Source organism: Narcine bancroftii, chromosome 5 (assembly GCF_036971445.1).
Source record: "Narcine bancroftii isolate sNarBan1 chromosome 5, sNarBan1.hap1, whole genome shotgun sequence".
Lineage (NCBI taxonomy): Eukaryota > Metazoa > Chordata > Chondrichthyes > Torpediniformes > Narcinidae > Narcine > Narcine bancroftii.
The window spans coordinates 104,355,248-104,380,343 of record NC_091473.1 but is presented as its reverse complement, the minus strand read 5'-3'; the positions used below and the strand labels follow the sequence as shown (position 1 = coordinate 104,380,343).

General features: G+C 43.7%; 2 long non-coding RNA genes across 2 annotated transcripts; both read right to left on the bottom strand.

Annotated features, from left to right (window-relative positions):
* Positions 1-7,054: 7,054 nt before the first annotated feature.
* On the bottom strand, positions 7,055-10,250 carry LOC138762770 (uncharacterized). The gene is made up of 2 exons (XR_011357131.1): positions 10,151-10,250; positions 7,055-7,340 (listed from the first exon to the last, which is right to left on the bottom strand). It is a non-coding gene; the product is annotated as an uncharacterized lncRNA (long non-coding RNA).
* On the bottom strand, positions 8,477-10,139 carry LOC138762771 (uncharacterized). The gene is made up of 2 exons (XR_011357132.1): positions 10,058-10,139; positions 8,477-8,718 (listed from the first exon to the last, which is right to left on the bottom strand). It is a non-coding gene; the product is annotated as an uncharacterized lncRNA (long non-coding RNA).
* Positions 10,251-25,096: the final 14,846 nt, after the last annotated feature.

Here is a 25,096-nt window from a genome sequence, read left to right as displayed (position 1 = left end):
CAACTACTAGGTGACAATTTGGGGAGTGGAGGTCTTCTCAGGCTGATCCTAAAAACAGGGAGACATGTCTTTCATTCTTTTCCTGCCCATGCGACCAGATCACAAATCCTCCTCTCCACCTTGACCACCTTGATTTGAGGAAGCATCACTTTCACTGACAGTGATGCGCTGAAGAGCGAATAAACAAGCTCAAACTACGAAGGCTGTACTACAGGCTTTAATTAACTTGAAACTGGCCCACAAGGTTCAGTATTCATTCTGGCTCCATGTGCTCTACTGCCTACACAAGGGCTGGCGTGAGCCTTTATATAGGGCCAGTGACTGGCAGGGAGTAGGTGGCACCAGCCAGCCTCCCAAGTTATCTCCCTGAAAGTATAGTGGGTTTCCCCCTGCAGTAGGGAGGCAGGAATGCAGACAGGCACAGGCAGTCACAGACAGTCCAATGGTTGATTCACCATATTCACCCCCTTCTTAAAATGAGTCCCTGGGGGGAGGGGGAGAAAAACAGGGTCCACCACGTCTTCATGGCAAGTGTCTGCTAGATACAGAGTAGTTGGGAGAGAAAAGCATATTTACAAATTTACAAATTCAGGCAATCTGCTGGTCGCCATTCGCTTTGGGACCATTGCAGGACAAGCCTCTGGTCAATGGTCAGTGGGAACAAGGCCACCTGAAGGTTGACTGAGTCAGGGGTGGTCAGGGTAGCCGGGTTGCGAGCAGGGTGGTGCATAGCAGTGAGGGGTTCTAAGTCAGTGGGCAGCAAGGACCCATGGTTGATAGTGGGCCAAGAGAGGGCATTGGAGGGTTTTGGAGATGCAAGGGGTGCCCGGGATGGGGGGGGCTGGGCACCTGCTGGTGCCAGGTACCGAGTCGAGGTGATGTCCTCACATCCATTAGGGTACACTACATGGGCATTATGTGGGTTGGCATGGAGGAGGTGCACCTGCTTGACCTGGGGGTCGTATTTGTGAGTCCTCATGTGTCTATGGAGGAGGACTGGTCCCAAAGACATGAGCCAGGGTGGCAGTGAGATTCCCGTCGCCGATTTCCTGGAGAAGGAAAAGAGGCATTCATGAGGTGTCTCCCATTCATGGTAGATAAGAGTGACCGTATGGCATGGAGTGCCTCAAGAAGGGCCTCCTGCCAGTAGTTAGTGGACCATCCTTTCAACCTAAGGGCTAGGAGGAAGATTACCCTGTTCTCACATCCTACCTGACCGTTGCTCCTGGGGTTGCAGGGTCGTGCAACTAGATGCAATGCCTCGCATCGCCAGATACTGGTACAGCTCCTCACTCATGAAGTTGGACCCCTGGTCACTGTAGATGAATGCCAGTTATTCGAACGTGATAAAAAGCAGCACCAATGCCTTTATAACTGGAGTATTCATCTACGACTGAGAGGAAATAGGCATTCTTGTTCATGGAAGGCAGTGGCCCCTTAAAGTCAATGCTGAGATGCTCAAAGAGCTGAGTGGCTTTTATTATGTGGAGCTGTGCTGGACGGAAGAACCGCAGTTTGCACTCCGCACAGACTCGGCAGGACTCAGTCATGGTCCGGACTTCCTGGTCAGTGAAGGGGAGATTTTGGGATTTTACGAAATAGTGTAGGTGTATGACGCCTGGGTGGCAAAGGGTGTCTTGCAGTGCCTGTGCTTGCTCGGACTGTGCACTGGCGCAGGTCCAAGACAGGGCATCAGGGGAGTCATTGAGCTTCCCCAGCCTGTACTGGATGTCATAAATGAAGTGGGTAACTCAACTCTTCAGTGCGAGATCTTATTGTTTTCGATCTTGCCTCTGTGGGTGGTGCTGAACATGAATGCCACCACATGCTGGTCCATGAGTAAGATGAACCTCCTGCCTGCCAAATTGTGGCACCAGTGACAGACTGCTTCCACGATCGCCTGCGCCTCCTTTTTGATGGAGGAGTGTCCGAATTCTGAGCCATGGAGGGTTCAGGGGAAAAAGGCCATGGATCTGGCCCCTTGGTTGAGGGTGGCAGGGAGGGCAACGTCAGAAGCATCGCATTGCACCTGAAATGCAGTTTTCTCATCCACGTCATGTATTGTGGTGATAGTGATATCCTTTCTGATGTGGGTGAAGGCTGCTTGCACCTCAGTGGGGAGGGGAAAGGAGGCGGTTTGGGCCAATGGGTGGACCTTATCTGAGAACTGGGGAACCCACTGGGGATAGTAAAAAAAATAGCCCTAAGTACCTGCACAGGGACTTGAGTGTGTGGTGGAGGGGAAGTTCCATCAGAGATCAATGACACCATGTTCCACGATGCACCCAAGGATTGCGAGGCGGGTCATGCTGAACACGCACTTCTCCCTATTATAGGTGAGATTTAATGCTGTACAGAGGAATTTCTCCAGGTTGGCATCATGGTTCTACTGGTCGTGGCCACAGATGGTGACATTGTCCAGGTATGGGAAGGTAGCTCTTAGATAATATTGATCTACCATACAATCCATCTCCCTCTGGATCACGGAAACTCCATCTATGACCCTGAAAGGGACCCCGAAGAAATAGTAAAGGCACCCGTCATCCTTGAAGGTGGTATAGGGCTTATCCTGAACACAGATAGGGAGCTGGTGTTAGGCCGACTTCAGGTCAATGGTGGAGAAAACCCTGTACTGGGCTATCTCATTGACCATGTCAGCAATACAGGGTAGTGTTTAGGTGTCCAGCTGGATGTACCGGTTGATGTAGTTTACTTCCACTTTTGACCACAAGGACCTGGGCTTGCCAGGTAATAGTGCTGGGCTCTATTACCACTTCTGCCAGAAGCCATTGCATCTCAGCCTTGATGAAGGCCCTGCTAGCTGCACAGTAGCTCCTGTTTTTGTCTGTGTTGGGCGATGTGTATGGTGAGTTGGGGGAATGGGCCACCAAAAGCAAGAGTGACACTGTAGCGGTGGCACTGGAAATCTAGTCCCAGGATAACCAGGGCACAGAGCTCTGGCATGATCAGGAGCCTGAACTCTTTGTACTTTTTCCCTCCCACAGTCAAATTTACAGAACAGCATCCCAGTGCTGTGATGGAGTGATCCTGGGATACAAAAGTGATGGAAAAGTTTGCTTTAAGTGCCAGCATGCTAATGACGTGCGGGTGTACAAAACTCTCAGTACTACGGCTATCGAACAGACATTTTATTACCTTCCCATTGACAGCAATGTCCATCATCAAGCACCCGAGTCCATGGGGAATGTTTTTCGACAGTGTGGTGGACGCTAGGTCCGACTCAGGGTCCAAATCGGTGCTCCAAGATGTCAGCGGTGAGTAGCAGTTGGTAGGTGCAGTCCCGATTAGCCAGGATGGTGGAGGCATAATCATCTGTGCAGCGTGGTGGGTCAGGTACGCTGTGTGTACCAGCATGGGGTGTGACGAGTGTGCAGTCAGGGGCTGGCTATGCGCACACATGTTGATCACATTGTCAGGTCAGCAAGATGGAATTCACATGTTCGGAGCAGAAGGAAGTCGGCCAGTCCAAAATGCTGGCACCAGAGGGAAGCACACGGCAGCAGCGTGGTTCGATGGCCATGCTAGAAGTGATGTCACTGGTGTGGGTGGAAGTGAAGGGTGGAGCAATGGCATTGCCCAATAAAGTGCATGTGGAGGCATCTGGAAGGTCGAGGGGGGCTTCCGATTCGTCCTAGAGGGCTGCAGCACTTCCGGCGGGTTTGGAGAGGCACACTTTAACAAAGTGGCCTTTCTTACCACATCGGAAGCAATGCGAGTTCCTCGAGGTGCAGTTCTTTCAGACCCACACTGGAACCTGCAGTTCTTACAGCAGCAGGATACATTGGCGATCGCTTTTCCACAGTAGAGCCTATCAGCGGCAGCGGTCATCTGCATTGGCCAGGCTGGGGGAGGAGGCAGATGAGCATCGAAGACTTCTGCCTGGTGGGCTGCAGCTTCCAGAGAACGGACTATATCAATCACCCTCACGAGGGAAGCATTGCGTTCTTCCACGAGTCTCTGTCGGGTCGCCCTTGATTGCAGGCCTCACACACACGCATCCCGGATAAGTTGCTCCACTTCTCCAGCGGTCATCCCAGTCTCGGTGATGCTCGGGTGTGCCAGTTCATGCAGTGACCCAAAGTAAGCCTCTACTGTCTCGCCTGGTTGTTGTAGCCTGATGCTAAGCAGGTTCCTGGAGTAGAGTACGTTCACCAGAGGCTGGTAGAGTTTTTCCAGGATGACTATCACTGGTTCATACTCGGTGCAGTCACAGATCACCTGGAATGCGAGAAGGCCCAGTTTTGTGTGCAGGACCATGGGCCTCTTTTGGTCTGAATTGATGACCTCAGCCTGAGTGTGGAGGACTGCCCCGATTGCATGCTTCCAGATCTCAAAGTGGGCTAGAGTTTCCGGACATTGGGGGTCGATGTCCAGCTTTTCTATGCTGAGACATTTCTCCATGGTTCTTTAAAATTAAGCTAATTAAATTGTGATGCACTGCAGTGTGAACAAACAACCACAAACTACGAAGTCTGTACTACAGACTTTAATTAGCTTAAAACTGGCACACAAGATTCAATATCCCTTCTGGCTCTACCTGATCAACTCCCTACACAAAGACCAGCGTGATCCTTTATACGGGGCCGGTAATTGGCAGGGAGTAGGTGGAGCCAGCCTCCCAGGTTACCTCCCTGAAGATAAAATGGGTGACCCCCTGAAGTAGGCAGGCAGGAATGCAGACAGGCGCAGGCAGTCACAGACGGATCCATATTCGATTGTGCTTTCTCCCCACACTGGTTACCTGACAAATCATTATCAGTTTAATGCAATTTCAAATGATAGGCCCTTAAATGCCAGTTATTCTTACTCAAGAGGACTGGGTAAGAATGCTTCTCATTCATATCGATTACATCTCTGAAAGCAGTCACTTTCATCCTGCCTACTTCTGCTGAATTGACCCTTGAAGTTGGATGTATATGTATATGAGGTACATGTATAGGTGGAAGGACCTTGCATCTATTATATATATTATTGGATTCTTAAGAATTTGCATTATTTTATAATCAATTGACTATATTTGAAGTGTATTATCTTTCCTTTTTTAAAAAGTTGGAACAAGGCTTTTCCTTCTGGAAAAGAAAGGAAACTGACAGATTAGTAATTCATTGGTTTGTGTGGTGTTAGTTGATGAAGGAAAATTTGGGAAGTTTTGGAATACCATCAGCCTCATCTTAGGGTGGCCATAACAAAGGAGGACATGGTCATAGGTTATCACATATTACCATACTTTTTCTTTTTTTCTTTGGCTTGGCTTCGCGGACGAAGATTTATGGAGGGGGTAAAAAAGTCCACGTCAGCTGCAGGCTCGTTTGTGGCTGACCAGTCCGATGCGGGACAGGCAGACACGATTGCAGCGGTTGCAAGGGAAAATTGGTTGGTTGGGGTTGGGTGTTGGGTTTTTCCTCCTTTGCCTTTTGTCAGTGAGGTGGGCTCTGCGGTCTTCTTCAAAGGAGGCTGCTGCCCGCCAAACTGTGAGGCGCCAAGATGCACGGTTTGAGGCGTTATCAGCCCACTGGCGGTGGTCAATGTGGCAGGCACCAAGAGATTTCTTTAGGCAGTCCTTGTACCTTTTCTTTGGTGCACCTCTGTCACGGTGGCCAGTGGAGAGCTCGCCATATAATACGATCTTGGGAAGGCGATGGTCCTCCATTCTGGAGACGTGACCCATCCAGCGCAGCTGGATCTTCAGCAGCGTGGACTCGATGCTGTCGACCTCTGCCATCTCGAGTACCTCGACGTTAGGGGTGTGAGCGCTCCAATGGATGTTGAGGATGGAGCGGAGACAACGCTGGTGGAAGCGTTCTAGGAGCCGTAGGTGGTGCCGGTAGAGGACCCATGATTCGGAGCCGAACAGGAGTGTGGGTATGACAACGGCTCTGTATACGCTTATCTTTGTGAGGTTTTTCAGTTGGTTGTTTTTCCAGACTCTTTTGTGTAGTCTTCCAAAGGCGCTATTTGCCTTGGCGAGTCTGTTGTCTATCTCATTGTCGATCCTTGCATCTGATGAAATGGTGCAGCCGAGATAGGTAAACTGGTTGACCGTTTTGAGTTTTGTGTGCCCGATGGAGATGTGGGGGGGCTGGTAGTCATGGTGGGGAGCTGGCTGATGGAGGACCTCAGTTTTCTTCAGGCTGACTTCCAGGCCAAACATTTTGGCAGTTTCCGCAAAGCAGGACGTCAAGCACTGAAGAGCTGGCTCTGAATGGGCAACTAAAGCGGCATCATCTGCAAAGAGTAGTTCACGGACAAGTTTCTCTTGTGTCTTGGTGTGAGCTTGCAGGCGCCTCAGATTGAAGAGACTGCCATCCGTGCGGTGCCGGATGTAAACAGCGTCTTCATTGTTGGGGTCTTTCATGGCTTGGTTCAGCATCATGCTGAAGAAGATTGAAAAGAGGGTTGGTGCGAGAACACAGCCTTGCTTCACGCCATTGTTAATGGAGAAGGGTTCAGAGAGCTCATTGCTGTATCTGACCCGACCTTGTTGGTTTTCGTGCAGTTGGATAATTTGTTTGTTGCAAAAGCAACAAATGCAAACACACTGTATATATCGCCATATCCTCCTTTGGAATGGCCACCTACCTTGAATGGTGTTGTGTGATTCTTCTGACAAGGTCAACAAGACAAAATGGCCTTGGTTTAAAGTCATATCCAAGAAGAAATGATATCCTGTAAAGCTCTAACTTCTTTCTCACAACTTTTCAAACTCTATGACAAATCCCTAGGGCACATAGCAACCAATCAGATGCCCTGTCAAAATATCTGCAGCGTACTGCTGTTATTACTAACTTTATTTTGGAGAGAAGATATCAATATTAATTATTAAGATAGCATAGCACAATTATACTTAGCAAGATAACTTCATGCACCCCAGGGTTTGTAACTCTCATTTCTAGCAAGACAAAGAAACAGTTCACTCAGAGATGGAGTCTCATAGAATGAAGACAGTGCAGAGGTAAAGTCTCTGTTGTAAAGCTCAGTTTCATGTAGGTCTCAAATGGATAACAGTGTTGTGTTTGAAAAAAAGTTTCATCCACATGGTGCAAAAGTTCTGTTTTTATTATTATTAAACACAGCAGGCTAATTGATTAAAGATACAGCTCAACCCTGCTCAGACAGGATACACTGTGGGTGGTTCAGGTGTGGATTATCTCCACCTGTTCCAAAATAGCTTTGAATCTCAAGGGAGCTTTGACAATAATAGATAAATCTGACATTTTCAATTGTTTGCCTGAATTTATAATCTCTACCATATTTCATTGTGAAGATTGATCTGGTCTTCATGCTTTATCTTTAGTAATGTTTGTTTTTGCATTGACTGTCTAGTAAACAAAAATAGGATTAATTTTAATCATCCTTGTGAAGGTGTGCTACAAAAATCACAAATAACTTTTATTATGAAACCAAGAAGTAACTTTAATTGGTATTTAATTTGACCCTAACAATATTCTAGGCACAACAATGGGATTCGCCAATTGAAAACTGCAGGAAAAAGCACACTTGGTGAAAGCAGAGAATGCTGGAAGTATTCAGTAATAACTTGAACGTTTACCTCATTGTTAAAGTAAAAGGGGAAATATATGAGGTCTGAACAACTAATAACACCTTCAAATAATGATAGAGAAATAGGTTATTTAAAAATGTGAGGTGCTGCTCATCAAAATATTTGCATCTGCAGCAACTTTAGTTCACTTGCAGATTGCAGTGTAAACTGGTTAAGGATTGTCCAACTTATTCCCTAAGAAATTTATGAAATGCTTTCAATTTAACTAATTTGCTAAAAGAATTCTAAAAACAGTACAAACTGCATAAAATATAAATTGATGTGAAAAAATATTTGTATATTGCTAGAGCTTTTCTTCTGATTGCAAGCCTGGCCGTGAGTGCCCAGATCACAGCACTTACAAGGTTATCTTATTCTTCTCCTGTGGCTCTATCAACTATGCACACAGGCTTAAAGTTTTTTTTTAAACTGCTGCTCAAGAGATCTTGTACTATGGGACAGGAAAGCTGCATTCAAGGAAGAGGTATTTTAATTTAGACATAGCATGGTAACAGCCCCTTCCAACCCACGCCTATGCCACCTAAATACACCAATTAACCTATGACCCTGGCATATTTTTGAAGGATTGCAAGAAACTGGAGCACCCAGAGGAAACCCACAGAGAATGTACAAACCTTGCACACAGTGGTGGATTCGAACCTGGCCCACTAGCGCTGTAATAGCATCATATTAACCACTACACTGACGAGGGAACAGAAGTTCAGAAATGTCAGGGGAGCTGGAAAGGATTCTAAGTTTTCTAATAAATCTTTGGTACTCCACTTGGGCTGAAAAGTGATGAAGGTAGTAAGAGACTGAGAGCTGGAAACCCCATTGCAAACAAGTTTGAACACTGGAGAAGTGGTTGGTATTGTGGTGAGCTGAGGTAGCAGCAAGCAAGTACAAAATTCAAAAGACTGTACAACAGGCTTTATTCAGGTAAAAGTCTGAACATCAGTTCATGGTTCGGTGGCTCCCGTGTGACTGGCTCAGGAGGGGCCGGATCAGGTTTATATTCAGGTCGGCTAATTGACAGCTGGCCAGGTGGAGTCAGCCCTGCTTAGGTGGTCTTCCTGCAGGTACAGAGATCGTCCCCTGCAGTAGGCTGGTGGTCGTATCACCACACGTAAAATCACTGTGACCTTCGCTAGGTTAAACTGACAAATACGCAGGAAGGCGCACTTAAGTAAATGTAATTTGCCTTTAGACATCTCCTATCATCAACAGTTTACTCATCAAGTCACACAGCAAAGATAAAGATACTTAACTGACATTTTGGCCTGAGCCCTACGTCAAGGTATGAGCAAAATGTGCCTGAATAAAATGGTGTTTGGAGGGCAAAGGGAGGAGCACAGGCCCATAGATCATGGGTGGATATGTGTGGGAGGCCAAAAGAGAATAAGGTTGAGCAGTGATAGAGGGAGGGGATAACTCTCTGAATGGAGAGGGAAGAGGGTGGAGAGGGACTGGGGAGACAGGGGAGGAGCCTAACAGAAACTGGAGAAATTGACGTTAATGCCAACCGGTTTGCAGAATGCTCAGACAGAATATTAGGTGTTGCTCCTCCGATTTGTGGGTGGCTTTGATTTGGCAATGCATGAGGCCATGGACATACAAGTCAGTGTGGGAGTGGAATTGCATTTCAATTCAACAGCCCACTCCCATGCTGACATCTCTGTCCATGACCTCGCGCATTGTTATAATAATTATTATTGTTTATGTATCTTTATCTTTTCCACATTAAGAACACTACATGACTTGCTGAGTTCCTCCAGCATTTTAGTGTAAATTACTATCATGTGTCTGCAGACTTTCTTGTATAATCCTCTATCATCAATAGTCTTCTCTCAACTCCTTACCCACCAGTTTCCATTTTAGCCATTTTAGTGTAAGATAAGTAATAGCCATCTTCAAACACCACTGAAGTCTTTCATTATACTGACAGCTCACATTGCTTGCCATATGCAGTTCTGCTCATTTTTTAAGGACACCTCAATTAATTGCAGGATGCACCTTGTCACAGGATGAAGGCAGCAGTTGGCGAAAGTGTTCACACCACTTCACCAATTTAGATGTGGAGTAATAGAAGGATTATCTCTACCAAACAATTCTGTAAATCCGAAGCTTTCCCCGATGTCTCATTAACACTGCAGCTACCGACCAACGGTGAGTTAAACTTTTTTAACTTTAAAGTCACTGACTTTAATTTAAAATTTGGAATAATTGATCCTCCCTTTATGTTATGTTTCTTTCTTCTAATAAAAAGTTTACTTATAAGTAACTCTTGAAAGTTGCAAACAGGGAAAAAAATTATAATATTAGAAACTGCTGGTATCTAAGAAGGTACTTTTCATTGCCACATGTAGTCATGGATTCTGACAAATGGCTGAGCAAGAGAAACTTGTGAATGCTGGTAAATGTTTAGCAGCCATATTGTTAACTTGTAACACTTTCTCAAAAGTATTGTAATGCCCTTAAAGTTATGAGTAGAATCACCTATAAAAAGTGACTTTTTCTCTCTGGCTGAAAATTATCCTGTTCCATCTCTATTTAAGCACAGTTCTCATTCTCTCTTCCCCCACTAGTTACCTTCAGCTTCCAGAAAGTAATCTGCCTTTCTCCATTGTGATCTGCCTTTCTCCATTGTGATCTGCCTTTCTCCATTGTGATCTGCCTTTCTCCATTGTGATCTGCCTTTCTCCATTGTGATCTGCCTTTCTCCATTGTGATCTGCCTTTCTCCATTGTGATCTGCCTTTCTCCATTGTGATCTGCCTTTCTCCATTGTGATCTGCCTTTCTCCATTGTGATCTGCCTTTCTCCATTGTGATCTGCCTTTCTCCATTGTGATCTGCCTTTCTCCATTGTGATCTGCCTTTCTCCATTGTGATCTGCCTTTCTCCATTGTGATCTGCCTTTCTCCATTGTGATCTGCCTTTCTCCATTGTGAAGCTGTGCCATTTTTCTGTCACTGGTGGAAATAGCATGGATTCCCTTCACGTTTTGCTGTCAGATATCTATACGAGGTTCACCCCTGACATCTGTGTCAATGCTTCCTGACTAATCACAATAAACAAAGAAAACCAACCAGAACTATTCCACTTTATGTTTTTAACACAGTGAAAAATAAAATTGGATCAATGTTCTTGTGATGCACAAAGTACAATGTGCTGATGCATTGAAATTCTTACTTGCTGTATTCAAGCACTGATCACAAATTTCAATTACCACAAGTGCAAGGTAGAAAAAGAGATGATAAATATAAATAGATGGGTAAATAAATATTCAAAGTTACAATTAGTGCAAGAAAAAAAGTGATACTTCAAAGGTGCAGATAGATCTTTTGGTGGTCCTGGGGTAGTTTAAGTGAAGGTTAGAGTACATGGGGAGGTTCAAGAGCCTGATAGCTGTTGGATAAAAGCTATCCTTGAGCATGAAGGTACTGGACTTCAAGCTTGTGGATCTACTACAATGATAGAGATCATGATTGCAATGCCTTACTGTTTGATTAGACTTGGCTGCCAGCATTGGTGGGGGGGGGGGGGGGGGAGCGGGGTTGACACACAGTATACTGTATTGTGATGGAGGTTTTCAGCCTCATGACATGCCTCATGGTGCTGTTTGCAACAATTTTAAAGTAAAGAACCTTTTCTTTCATTCATGTGTTGTCTTAAGAACGCACACACACGAATACAATATGAAACACCCACTGCTTGAAGAGGCCAGTGAGAAGAGATTGTGATTGGGGTGATGGGGTTCTTTTATAATGTTGGCAGCCCTGTTCCAACTGTGCCTCACTTCAATGTTCTCACTGTATAGGAGGCTGGTGTCCATGATGTACTGGGCTAGATTTGCAACTAAATTGATCACGTGCCTGTAGAGCTCGTCGAAAGAACCAAAGACTTGTTGATCCAAACCAGGCTTTTATTAGCAAAAGACTGGAGCTCTTCACAGGTGGATGACCAGTCCGGAATGATCCGACCTGGCTAGGGACACAACCCTTTAAGGCCCAGACAATAGGTGTGGCTTAGCTCTCAGCCAATCACTGTAAGCACAGTCTAGATACAGTAACTATATACACTATGTACATTGGTGATAGATCTGTACTATCACATTCACCTCTTTTGGAGAACTGACCCTGGGAAAAAAAAACAAAAACGAGGGAGAGAATGAAAGGAAGGGGTAGGTCAAGGACTGTAGCGGTCAGGGGGTCTGACCATCCGGCGTGACCGCCGTGGTGCCGGGATTGGGGTCGCTGGAGTGGTGTCGCCAGCGGGCTCGTCGGGTGCGACTGCTCCGTCGCTCAATTCCCCAGTCGTGTTGTTGGCAGGGTGGCCCGGGTCATTGGGGTGCTGTTGGTCCTTCTGTTGTGGCACGGGGCCTGGGGAATAAAGAGTTGGGGAAGGTTGGGTTGGTGGGTTTGCTGGGTCTACCGCATCCTGAGCTAGGTCCCACACCGAAACAGTGTCCTCCTGCCCGTCTGGGAACTCAACGTAGGCGTAATGTGGGTTCACGTGGAGTAGAGTCACTCGGTTGACCAAGGGGTCGTTCTTTGAGTGCCGGACGTGGCGTCGCAAAAGGACGGGGCCAGGGACGGTGAGCCATGCTGGTACAGTGGTTCCTGATTCGGATTTCCTCGGGAAAAGGAACATCCTTTCGTGGGAGGTGGCATTTGTTGCAGTACATAGGAGGGACCGGATGGAGTGTAAGGCACTAGTGAGAACCTCCTGCCAGTGAGAGGTGGGGAGACCTTTAGACCGGAGAGCCAGTGTAACCGCTCTCCATATGGTGGCATTCTCCCTCTCGACCTGGCCGTTACCGCGTGGGTTATAGCTCGTGGTCCTGCTTGAAGCAATACCATACTCCAGAAGGTACTGTCACAGCTCTGCGCTCATGAATGAGGACCCCCTATCACTGTGGATGGAATTGGGGTACCCGAAGATGGTGAAAATACTGTGAAGGGCCTGTATTTTTGCTAATAAAAGCCTTGGTTTGGATCAACAAGTCTTTGGTTCTTTCGACGAGCTCTACAATTTTATTAGCAAAAGACCGGAGCTCTTCACAGGTGGCCGACCAGTCCAGAATGATCCTACCTGGCTAGGGACACAACCCTTTAAGGCCCAGACAATAGGTGTGGCTTAGCTCTCAGCCAATCGGTGTAAGCACAGTCTAGATACAGTAACTATATACACTACGTACATTGGTGATAGATCTGTACTATCACAGTTCCATTGAGATGGAATGCAAAATATTATAATTAAATAAATTTTGGAATATTTATCTAAGTAAATCTCACATTCATTTTACATACATATGACCTTTTTCAGGGGCCAAGACATTTTCTGAGCTCTAATTGTGGCTTCATAAACCATTTTGGCATCAGCAGAAGATCAATGTTGAAGTTCTGAAAGATTCCATGATTTTCCTGTTTTCCAAATATACTGCCACCTTCTTTTGGAGATGTATATAATTCCTTTATGTGTTTTTTCTAAGATGCTATAAATTGGATAAAAGAATGAGATAATCTCTAATTATTCTTCTTTGGGATTGTTGAAGGCCATTGTGAGCACTTGGCAAGTTGTAGGTGAGTATGTTGCAACAGAAGTGATTATTCATCTTCTATTACTGTGATAACAGAATGTTATTTGTTAAGGGTTTTGGCATGTACTGATGGGAGCACATAATGTAGCCAATCACGGTGGTGGGGGTCCATGGCATTGACTTATCAGTGGACTACCACCATCATGGATAACATGATTGCGCAGACTGCTTACATTTGGAAACTTGACAAGTGTGGTCAAGAACTACTCAGCAAGTGCATCTAAAAACTTGACATGACATTTTAAAGAAAATAACATGGAAATATAAATTTTGTTGGAGCCCAAAATAATATTCAAAGTGGAGTTTGTTGATGAATGAATTCAGTTAAGATGGGCTTGCAGCATAATTTTTTTGTTTATAAAACTGATATCCAACATTAGCAGGGTACAAACATTTGTTTGTTATATATATTAACGATCTGGAGGAAGGGGTGGTAAATTGGATAAGTAAGTTTGCAGATGATACAAAAATTGGTGGTATTGTGGACAGTGAGGAAGATTACCGTAGCTTAAAAAGAGATATAGGAAAGCTAGAGGAGTGGGGTGAGAAATGGCTGATGGAATTTAATACGGATAAGTGTGAAGTGTTGCATTTTGGAAAGGCAAATCTAAATAGGTCATATACATTGAATGATACACAATTGAGGAGTGCAGAGCAACAAAGGGATCTAGGAGTTAAGCTAAATAGTACCCTCAAAGTTGATTCTCAGGTAGATAAAGTGGTGAAGAAGGCATTTGGAATGTTGGCCTTCATAAATAGGAGTATTGAATTCAAGAGTTGGGATGTTATGATGAAATTGTACAAAGCTTTGGTGAGGCCAAGTTTGGAATACTGTGTGCAATTTTGGTCACCGAATTATAGAAAGGATATAAACAAAATAGAGAGAGTGCAAAGAAGGTTCATGAGAATGTTGACAGGATGTCAGGGTTTGAGTTACAGAGAAAGGTTGAGCAGCCTGGGGCTTTTTTCTCTGGAGCGTAGAAGATTGAGGGGGGATTTGATGGAGGTGTTCAAGATTTTAAAAGGGACAGAGAGAGTCAACGTGGATAGGCTTTTTCAATTAAGAGTGGGGGATATTCAAACCAGAGGCCATGGTTTGAGATTGCAGGGGGAAAATTATAAGGGGAACATGAGGGGAAATTTCTTCACGCAAACGCTGGTTGGGATGTGGAATATGCTTCCGGCAGAGGTGGTTGAAGCAAGGACGTTATTTACATTTAAGGAAAGACTGGATAATTACATGGAGGGGAGAGGATTGGAGGGGTATGGACCAGGTGCTGGTCAATGGGACTAGGAAGGTGGGGATTTGTTCTGGCATGGAACAACTCCAACAACTTAATTTACCAGTCTGCTCACTCAATGAGCAATAGATCAATAGTAGGGCCAAACTGGCCTGTTCTGTGCTGTATATGGTTATATGGTTATATGGTATATTGTGCATTGTTGGTGATGGGTATAAATTCAGTTCACAGTCAGAGAGATGTAACAAAGTCCAAAGGTCCAATGAAAGTCTGAAGAACTGGTCTCACTGGGGTGCTATGAGTTACTCCCATTGCGATGGAACTATTCACTGAGGTCATGTTAGTCTGGAATAGCCAAGTATTTTAAATGACAATATAAAATTCACATTTTGACAGCCTCCCAGCTGCAAACCAAGAAAAACAGCAATAACAATTCCAGCAGTAATTGCAGGAGAACTTCATAGTTTGAAAGTTCAGTCAGACAGTGAGAAACTAGCATTGTCCTACCATTGGAACTGTCCCTTTTCCGTCTTGCACATCTCTCACTGGCATTTCTTGCCTGAAAAGAGTTCAATCCTCTCCTGTAGTTTTGTATTCACACAGAAGGAATAAACTTGTAGATAGGGATAAAACTATGATCTTATTTAAAAATAAAACATGATAACCCCTAGAAAGATGAAGGATTTTTTGTCAATGCAGTTTTCTAGATTCAACAACTTAATTTATCAGTCTGCGCACTCAATGAGCAATAGATCAAGTTCAGTAACTGATTTTCAGAGGGTCTCTGATTTCCTTACTTGTTTTGATGTAATATCAACTTTTATCTGACAGTTCTGGAGTTAAATTTGAAGCGGGTGCTGTATTCCCGATAGACTTGTCTAAACTTTAGACTGTACACCTAAAGTCCAACATAGGTTCACAAGCCAGATTGGGTTTATCAAAAGCAGAGATTACTTCATCCAGGTGAACACCAGATTTTGGCATAAATTGCAATCAAATATTTTTGATTCTGCTGATCTTTACCTTGATTCTTATTTCTTGGTAGGTGACGAACAGTTTCTCCTGATTAGTATCAGTGACTGAACTTCTTCCATTCAACTTACAGAAATGAAATTTGCCTGAAACAGGACTTCTTCTGTCTTCTTTACATTGAGTTCTGTGGCAATATCTATATTCCCTGTGTCAATGAGTGGAGCTGAACAAAGCTTCAGCAAGAAACTGCCCATGTGATATCTCAAGCTAAGTTTTGAATATCCTTATAACATTTGGTTCTTGAGAGTTTCTTTAACTACTCTGACTAATCTCTTAGCTGCTCCATTTGAATCGTGAAAGAATGAGTTACTTTGTTACCATTTCATCCTGTAGAAGTTTGTGAATCGAGTTAATCAAAACTGGGGACTTTTGTCAAAAATGAGTTCTTTGAATGCGCTAAGACATGCACACATAGACCTCATCTCAAGTAAAGTAAGTTTGGCATTTGTAAATGAACCCATGTGTTTAATTTCAATCCACTTTAATTGACTATCCATTGGTAACTTTTTTCACAAAAGTTTCAATGTACTCTCTCAAAAAGGTTTAATAGGTCATTACCATGATTGCAAAGGAATCTTTGATGGTCTGCTCTTGCAACTTGGGAAAATACTATATTTTATCATTTAAAGTTAAGAAAAGCCAGTAAATCAAGCCCCTTGCTATTTCTTTCATGGAGATGATTTATGTGTTTGTTATAAAGCAGATCAATAATCTTTTATCTTGGGGAACTGGAGCTGGATGAACTCATGATCATTCAGGAAGCAGAGGTTGTGACAAATAAGAGCTTCAGGGAGGAAGTCATCCCTAAATGTAGGGAGAAAGGCAGCTGGGGTGACTATCAGGAGAGATAAGGGGAAAAGGCGGCGAGAGCAGGTTAGCCCTGTGGCCTTTCCCATTAACAATAGGTATACAATTTTGGATACCTTGGCGGGGACGACCTATCATGGACAAGTTGTAGTGGTTGAGTCTCTGGCACTAAGACTGGACCCTCAGCTCAGAAGGGAAGGAGAGAAGAGAGGAATGCAGTCGTGAAAGGGGATTCAATAATAAGGGGGACAGATAAGAGGTTCTGTGGGAGAGATTGATTATCCTGAATGGTTTGCTGCCTCCCTGGTGACAGGGTCTGTGATATTTTGGATCACATGTTCCTGATTCTCAGAAGGGAGGGTGAGCAACCACATGTCATAGTCCATGTAAGGACTAATGGCATGGATAGGAAGGGTGAGGAGGTCCTGATAGGAGAGTTAAGGGAATTAGGAGCAAAGTTGAAGGAGACGACCTGCAGGGTAGCAATTTCAGGGTTGCTACCCATGCCATGAGTTAGTGAGGCGAGAAACACAAAGATAATCCAGCTTAATATATGGCTAAAGAGATGGTGCAGGGCTTCAGGTTTCTGGACAATTGGGCTCTCTTCCAGGGATGGTGGGGCCTGTTCCAGTGGGATGGTTTGCCCCTGAACTGGAGGGGAACTAACATTCTTCCGAGTAGTTTTGCTAGTGTTGCTTCAGGGGATTTAAACTAGATTTGCAGGGGGAGGGGAACCAGAGTGTTAGAGCAGATAGTAATGTGGAGGAGGATGAGAGTCATGCTAGGACTGCATGTAAAGACAGGGCTGTACAGGAAAGAAATGTTCTCATATGCATCTACTTCAATGCGAGGAGTATTGCAAATAAGGCGGATGAGATTAGAGCGAGGATTGCCATGTGGGACTATGACATTATTACTATTAGTAAGACTTGGTTGCTGGAGGGACAGGATTAGCAACTCAGTTTTTCAGGGTTCCGTTCTTAAGATGGGATAGAGGGCAAGGGAGGAAAGGAGGAGGTGTGGCATTGCTATAGTCAGGGAAAATATCGCAGCTGTGGATAGACAGGACACCAATGGGGACTCATCTACAGTAGCTATATGGGTGGAGCTGAGGAACGGGAAGGGCATGAGCACACTAATAGGGTTGTATTACTGATCACCCAATAGTCCAAAAGAATTGGAGCAATAAATCTGTAGGGAGAAACAGAAGGATGTGATAGTAGGAGATTTTAACTTTCAACATATAGACTGGGACTCTTATACGGTAAAAGGACTGGATGGGTTGGAGTTTGTCAAATGTGTACAGGAAAGTTTTCTACATCAATGTGTAGAGGTACCAATAAGAGAAGATGCAATACTTGATCTTCTTTTAGGAACCAGGCAAGTCAGAAGTATGCATAGGTGAACATTTTGGGTCTAGTGACCATAATATCATTCGTTTCAAGTTAATTATGGAGAAGGATAGGTCTGGTCCTCAAGTTGAGGTTCTGAATCGGAGAAAGGCCAATTCTGAAGAAATGAGGAAGGATCTCGGAAGAGTCAATTGGAACGTTATTTTCTGGCAAGAATCCATCCAGCAGGTGGAAGGCCTACAAGGATGAAATACTGAGAGAGCAGTGATTGCATGTTCCTACCAGGAATAAGGGCAAAGTTAACAGACATAGGGAACCTTAGTTTTCAAGGGATATTGGAGAGCTGGTTAAGAAAAGAAGGGTGCTATATATGCAATACAGATAACAAGGAGGAAATGAGCTAGTTGCAGAGTATAGAAAATATGAAGATGCTCTGGCAGATAATGTGAAGGAAAATCTAAAGGGTTTCTACAAGTAAAAGGATAGTAAGGGACAAAATTGGACCCCTAGAAAATCAAAGTGGTTAACCATGAGAGGACCTTTGTGAAATGGGGGAGATCTTAAACAATTTTTTGCATCGGTATTTATGCAGGAAACTGGCATAGTGAATAAGGATGTAAGGGAAACAAATAGAAGTGTCATGGAACATATGGAGTTAAGGAGAAGGAGGTGCTTGCTGCCTTGCAACGAATACAGGTAGTCAAATCTCCTGAACCAGATACGATATTCCCCCGCACCTTGAGGGATACAAGTGCTGAAATTGCAGGGCCCCTGGAAGATACATTCAAAATGTCCTTAGTCACAGGGGAGGAGCCAGATGATTGGAGAGTGGCTCATTTTGTCCTGCTGTTTAAGAAGGGCTCCAAGAGTAAACCAGGCAATTATAGGCCAGTGAGCCTGACATCAGTAATATGTAAATAATTTGAAGGATTTCTGAGAGATAGGATATCTAGTTACTTGAACCATCATCAACTGATTAAGGACAGTCAGCATGGATTTGTGCATGGTAGAGTTTTAGAGGAAGTTACCAGGAAGGTTGATGAAGAAAAGGCTGTGGATATTGTTTATATGGAGTTCAGTAAGGCTTTTGATAAGGTTCCACATGAGAGGTTTGTTCCGAAAGTTAAGACATTAGAGAGGGTGCAAATTGGATTCATAATTGGCTTGGTGGAAGGAAATAGAGAGTGGTGGTGGATGGTTGCTTCTCAGACTGGAGGTCTGTGTCGAGTGGTGTGCCTCATGGATCTGTGTTGGGATCATTATTGTTTGTCATCTATATAAATGACTTTAATGATAATATGGTGAATTGGATCAGCAAGTTGGCTGATGGTACAAAGATAGGAGGTGTCATGGATTGTGAGGAAGATTTTCAAAGCTTGCAGAGGGATCTGGACCAGCTGGAAAATTGAGCCAGTAAATGGTTGATGTAAGTTCATGCAGATAAGTGTGAGGTGTTGTACTTTGGAAGAGTGAATCAGGTCAGGATGTACACAGTAAATGGCAGGCCACTGAGGAGTGTGGAGGAGCAAAGAAATCTGGGAATTCATATACATTGTTCCCTGAAGATGGTGTCGCATGTGGACAGGGTTGTAAAGAAAGTTTTTGGCACCTTAGCCTTTATAAATCAAAGTACTGAGTATAGAAGTTGGAATGTTATGTTGAGGTTACTCAAGTCATTAGAGAGGCCACACTTAGAATATTGCGTCCCTTTCTGGTCACCCAGCAGCAGTAAAGTTTTCAATAAGATTGAGAGAGAGTGCAGAGAAGATTTACTAAGATGCTGCTGGGTCTTCAGGAGTTGAGTTACCAGGAAAGATTAAACAGTTTAGGACTATACACCTTGGAATGAAGAAGGATGAGGGGAGACTTGATAGAGGTTTATAAGATTATGAGGGGTAGAGACAGAGTAGATGTGAGTAGGACATTTCCACTTAGATGGGGAGAGATAAATATGAGAGGTCATAGCTCTAGGCTGAATGGAAAAAGGTAAAAGGGGAACATCAGGGGAAAGTTTTTCACTCACAGAGAGGTAGGAATGTGGAATGAGCTACCATCTAATACAGTGAATGCAGATTCAATCTTGAGTTTTAAAAACAAATTGGATCAATACATGGATAGGAGAGGTCTGGAGAGTTATGGAATGAGAACAAGTCAGTGGGACTAGCTAGTTTTATGAGTCGGCACAGACCAGAAGTGTCAAATGACCTGCTTTTCTCTGCTGTAATGCTCTATAGTTCTTAAAACAGTTGGCGCTATCACTTGATGGACTCACTTGATTGTACCCTGCTCATGTGATAATTCATTGCAAAGCCTGCAACATGGTTTCATTTCTTTGTCTGTATATAGGTTAAGTTTTATCTGTTCTTTCACTTCTTGCTCATGCATTTTCAGCTCAACATTTTTGAGCTTTGTGGGAAAAATCTCTTTGGCGTTGCTTAATGTGTGGATCACATTTCACTGCTAACATCAGACTTGGCTTCCTGTAGCCCCAACAGAGCATCCATGAGATCATTCACCTTGGAACTACACCATCTGATTGTGCAGTTAAACCATGGCAGAAGAATTCCCCATCTTTCAGCTATAATATTGCCATAGTAGGTATGCCTAGTGGGACCAAATATCCAAAGTCACAATTTGCTATTGGAGTAAAATATCTGCCCAGCAAAATTGATGAGATTTTTTTTGAATCATTACATGCCAGACAGAACTTAAATAAGGAAGGCTTTACTTTCTTATCTTTTATTGCATTTTTCAAATGCACTGTTATTCTTTTCCACACATGTAAATTGTATCTTTTTTAAAAACTGATGCAATGGCTATAGCACTGTAAAAGCAATGGAAAGAATCTAGTGCAGTACTCCACTGCCTCGAGTAATGATCTTAGAGCTGCTGTGTTTTCCCGCTCTGGCACTTTGGCCTCTTCCTTTTCCTTTACTGGTTGTAACTCAGTGCCAACAATATTTAAACCATTTGTTAGGAAAAAAAGATGCATTTTGATTTACTCCCATCTCCCATTATCTCTTTGTAATCTCACCTGAATTGAGCAAATTATGTAAGATTCTGTCCATTGTGGGCTGCAACATCTTGGGCAAAGACTTCAATTCACCAGGTAACTGGTCAGAGTTGGAGCCTTTTGAGCAACAGGTGAGCTAAGATCTGGAATTTTAAATTATCATGTTTAAACCTGAAAGTTGCATTTCTGAAAAATGTCTTGTGCACTAAAATGTACAAGCATATCCCAAATGACCCCTTTTTAAAATAGAAAAACCATAGCATCATTTTGACCCGGGTCTATGCTGTGCAGTGAACAACGTGCGTCATCTGCAGTGCTGTTCTTTTCAGCCACAGGGATACTGGCTGAACATGGGCACTAGTTTGGGTCACTAATTTGGTCAGCATGGACAGATTTGTTTGAAGGGCTTGTTTCCATGCTGAGTAACTCCATGACTATGAACTCCTCATTCTCTCATATGAACTGAACTCCATCGAGCTTCAGCTCCAGTTCGCTAACATGGTCTGTAAGGAACTTTAACTCGATGCACCTCATGCAGATGTAGCTATGAGGGAGATGGCAGGTCTCCCAGAATTTCCACATCTCACAAGATGTACACTCCACAAACCCTGTTGCCAACTATTCTATCTTGGCACTAATACAACAAGGTCACTCGCCTGAGTGCTACTGCTACCATGTAACCCAATGCTACTGGTCAGATGGTTGGTGACTAAACTAACTCCCCACCAAGCTTTCCTGGTGTGGAAGGTGGCTATACACCCTGCAGGATGAAAAACAAGACCTGTCAAAGGGTAGACGAACCCTCTCGTAGGGTCAACGGACATCTTGCAAACATGTGCCATGAAGCGCAGAAAGAGCATCCCTTGCATCGAAGCTTCACAAGATCATCAAAGCCATCAAACAGTTAAAACCCAACAAAGCACCAGGGTCTGACAGTATTGCAGTCAAGATCTACCAGTATGGTGGTAACACACAGACATTATGCCTGCACCCGCTGTCCACAAAGTTATGGGAAACTGCAGAACTACTTCAAGACTTCAAAGTCAGATCAGTCATGACCATCTACAAGAACAAGGGAGACAAGAGAGATTGCAACAATTATTGTGCATCTCTCTTCTATCAATGGCACATAAATGCCTCGTGAAGATCATCCTTAGACATTTGGTGTCCAACATCAATGACAACATCCTTCCAGAAAGCCAGTGTGGTTTTTGAACAGTGGATATGATCTTCTCACTGAAGCAGCTCCAAGAGAAATGTGTTGAGCAGCAAAGAAGTCTCTATGTCACATTTGTTGATGCAATCAAAGCATTTAACACTGTTGGTAGAGATGGCCAGAAGAAGCTCTTACCAAAATTCAGTTGCCACCCACACCTACATCATCCATCAGTTCACGAAGGTATGGAAGGGCGCATCAATATGTGTAGTGAGTTGTCAGACCCATTTCCCACCAGCAACGGCGTAAAACAAGGTTTTGTTTTGGCTCCTAATCTGTTTGGACTATTCTTTGCTGCTGTTCTTCAGGATTCTACATCAGACCTGAAGTTAGGAGTCTTCCTACAAATGAGGACTGATGGTGGGTCCTCAACCTTGTAAGACTGAGAGTAAAAACAAAAGTCAAGGACATTGTGGCGCACAAGCTACAATATTCTGAATGCTGTCCATTAGTTGTCTGCTCTCTCGAAGACTTACAGGAGATCACTAGTCACTTTGAAAGTGCTGCTAAGAGCTATGGATTGACAATCAGCCTGAAAAAGTCAGATGTTTTGTACCAACCAGCCCCTGACTCAAGCTACAAAGAACCGACTGTCCTCATTGATGCCACCCGTCTCAATGCTGCCAACAAGTTTTTCTACCTGAATAGCACAATAACATCCTCAGCTTCTCTAGATGTAGAGATTGAATCAAGAACCAAAAAGGCCTGCTTTGCCTTTGGTCAGCTGAAAGGTCGAGTTTGGTCGCAGAATATCAGGTTGGCCACCAAGTGCAAGGTGCACAGGCCATTGTCATATGAGCCTTGCTACATGGATGTGAGATGTGGTACCCATATCAGAGTCACTTATGCCAGCTTGACCAACTGCAGCAGCATCACCTATGTTCTCTAATGAAGATCACCTGGCAAGACAAGATCTCCAATATTGAGGTCCTCTCTCGAGCCGGAATGCCAGCAGTTTCAACCTTGGCGATGCCAGCCCAACTGCGCAGGGCAGGACATGTTATCAGAATGCCTGATGGAAGACTGTCCAAGGACATCTTGTTCGGCTAGTCGTACCAAAAAACGAGGGGGCCAGCGATATTCTGCACAGGAGCCTCAAGAAAGCTGACATTGCCCCATCAACGTGGGAGGATCTGGCTCAAGATCGCTCACAGAGGAGGGATGCCATCAGAAAAGGTGTAGATACTGCTTAAAGAGGCACCAGAGGAAAGGCAAAGGAAGCACCACAACAGAGCTTCTTCCCCTGTTGCCCCTCCAGGCTTCACCTGCCAAGTTATATGGCAAGTAGTACCTGTAAATGATCAGCTTGTACAGCCACTCCAGGACACACATATCAAAGCCCACTAACTGACTAAAAGAAACCATCATCATCCAATGGGATGGACAGCCAGAAGAAGATACACTGAGGTACTGAAGAGGGGCTAATTCCTCATAAAACTGCATTCACTTTTTAAAATGTTTTAAAAAAATTTTTACACTATGAACCATACTGACCAAAATACACACAAACATTTCCCTCTTGAAAAACACAGTGTCATTTTCTCCCCTCTTCCCCCCTCCCTTCCCTCCCTCCTTCACCCCCCCCTCCCCACCCACTCAACGTTCAACCTATATGATACATTAAACCCATTAAACAACGTCGTCACACAATGAAAATTAACAAGAAATTTGTGTCATCTACTTTTACATATTGGGTCAGTTCATTTCATCTTCTTCTCCTTCTGTCTTTTTACGGGCTGGAGGTCCGCTGTAGGACTTCTCTGTTGTATTCCATGTACGGTTCCCAAATTTGTTCGAAATAACATCACAGTATAAAACTGCATTCTTGAGAGGGCGACTGACTTCTGAAGAGAGGAAATAGAAAAAGAGAATTTCAATAATATTGATGTGTTGTATTAATGACATTTCAAAATGTATATTCAAGCGCTCCTGTGTGAAATTTAAACATCCATAACCTTATTAAGTGCAGTTTGATATGGCTGTGCAAACAATATTATATTATTGAAAGTATTTGTTGGGACAACTTATTATTCAGTCAACAATTTATTTGTCCTCATACAATAATTTACACACCAGGGACTTTAAATGAGAACTTGATTTTTATACTTTATTCTGTTTTTTATTGAATTAGAATCTACAGTTTTAACATCAGGTAACAGTTACTTAACATATTATGGCACTGTTGGTGTAGCAGTTAACACAGTGCTCTTGCTGTGCCAGTGACTGTAAGGAGTTTGTAGGTTCTCCCTGCATCTGAGTGGGTTTCCTCCAGATGCTCCAGCTTCCTCCCACCATTCAAAACGTACTGGGGTTGTAGGTCAACTGGGCGCAGTTAGATGGTACGGGCTCATGGGCCAAAATGTCCTGTTACTGAGCTGTATGTCTACATTTTTTAAAATCACTCACTGGAGTTTAGGAGGGGGGGAATGGGGTGGGGGGTCCTCATTGAAACCTATCTAATATTGAAAAGGCTGGATAGAGTGAATGTTAAGAAGGTATTTCTAGAAGTGCAATAATCCAGGCCAGAGACCTTGGAATGAAAGGATGTTCCTTTAGAACAAAGATGAGAAGAAATATCTTCAGCCAGAGTGTGGTGAGGCTGTGGAATCCTTTACCATAGACAGTTTTGGTGGCCAGGTCCTCGGGTATATTTAAAGCAGAAATTGAATGGTTCTTGAAGAGTAAGGGTGTCAAAGGTTATGGGGGAAAATCAGGATGATGGGGATCTAAAAAGAATATATCTGTCATGGTTAGAATAGAGGAACAGACTTGATGGGCCAAATGGCCCAATTCTGCTCCGATCTTGAATGGTCTGAAAATAAAACCAAGTATTGTGTCTTTACATCTATTAAGTCTACCCCATTAATTTCAGTCACTTACATTATTAGTGATTTGAACCTTTATTCCTTGAGGACATTGAGTAAGCTAAAACATAAATTAAGGTTCAAGATTAAGCAGTACATTTTCTGAAATGCACTCATTTACATTTGAGTCCAAAGAAAATCTGTTGAGTTACAGAAGAAATGGCAAATATTTCAACCTGATTTCATTTCTGAATACTGTATTTACATCTAAAATAATGTAGCTGCAATTTATAATACACTGCCTCAGAAATAAAACTCAAATTTATCTGAATTGGTCCAATGCTCCACCATACAGATGACCAGAATTTTGATTTAACTCTTCCCATTTGTTAATCTTACTGCTTCATTTGGTTTGTGGAAAGAACACTGTTGACCATACGTTCAATGATATTGAAGGTAGGAGAGTGGAA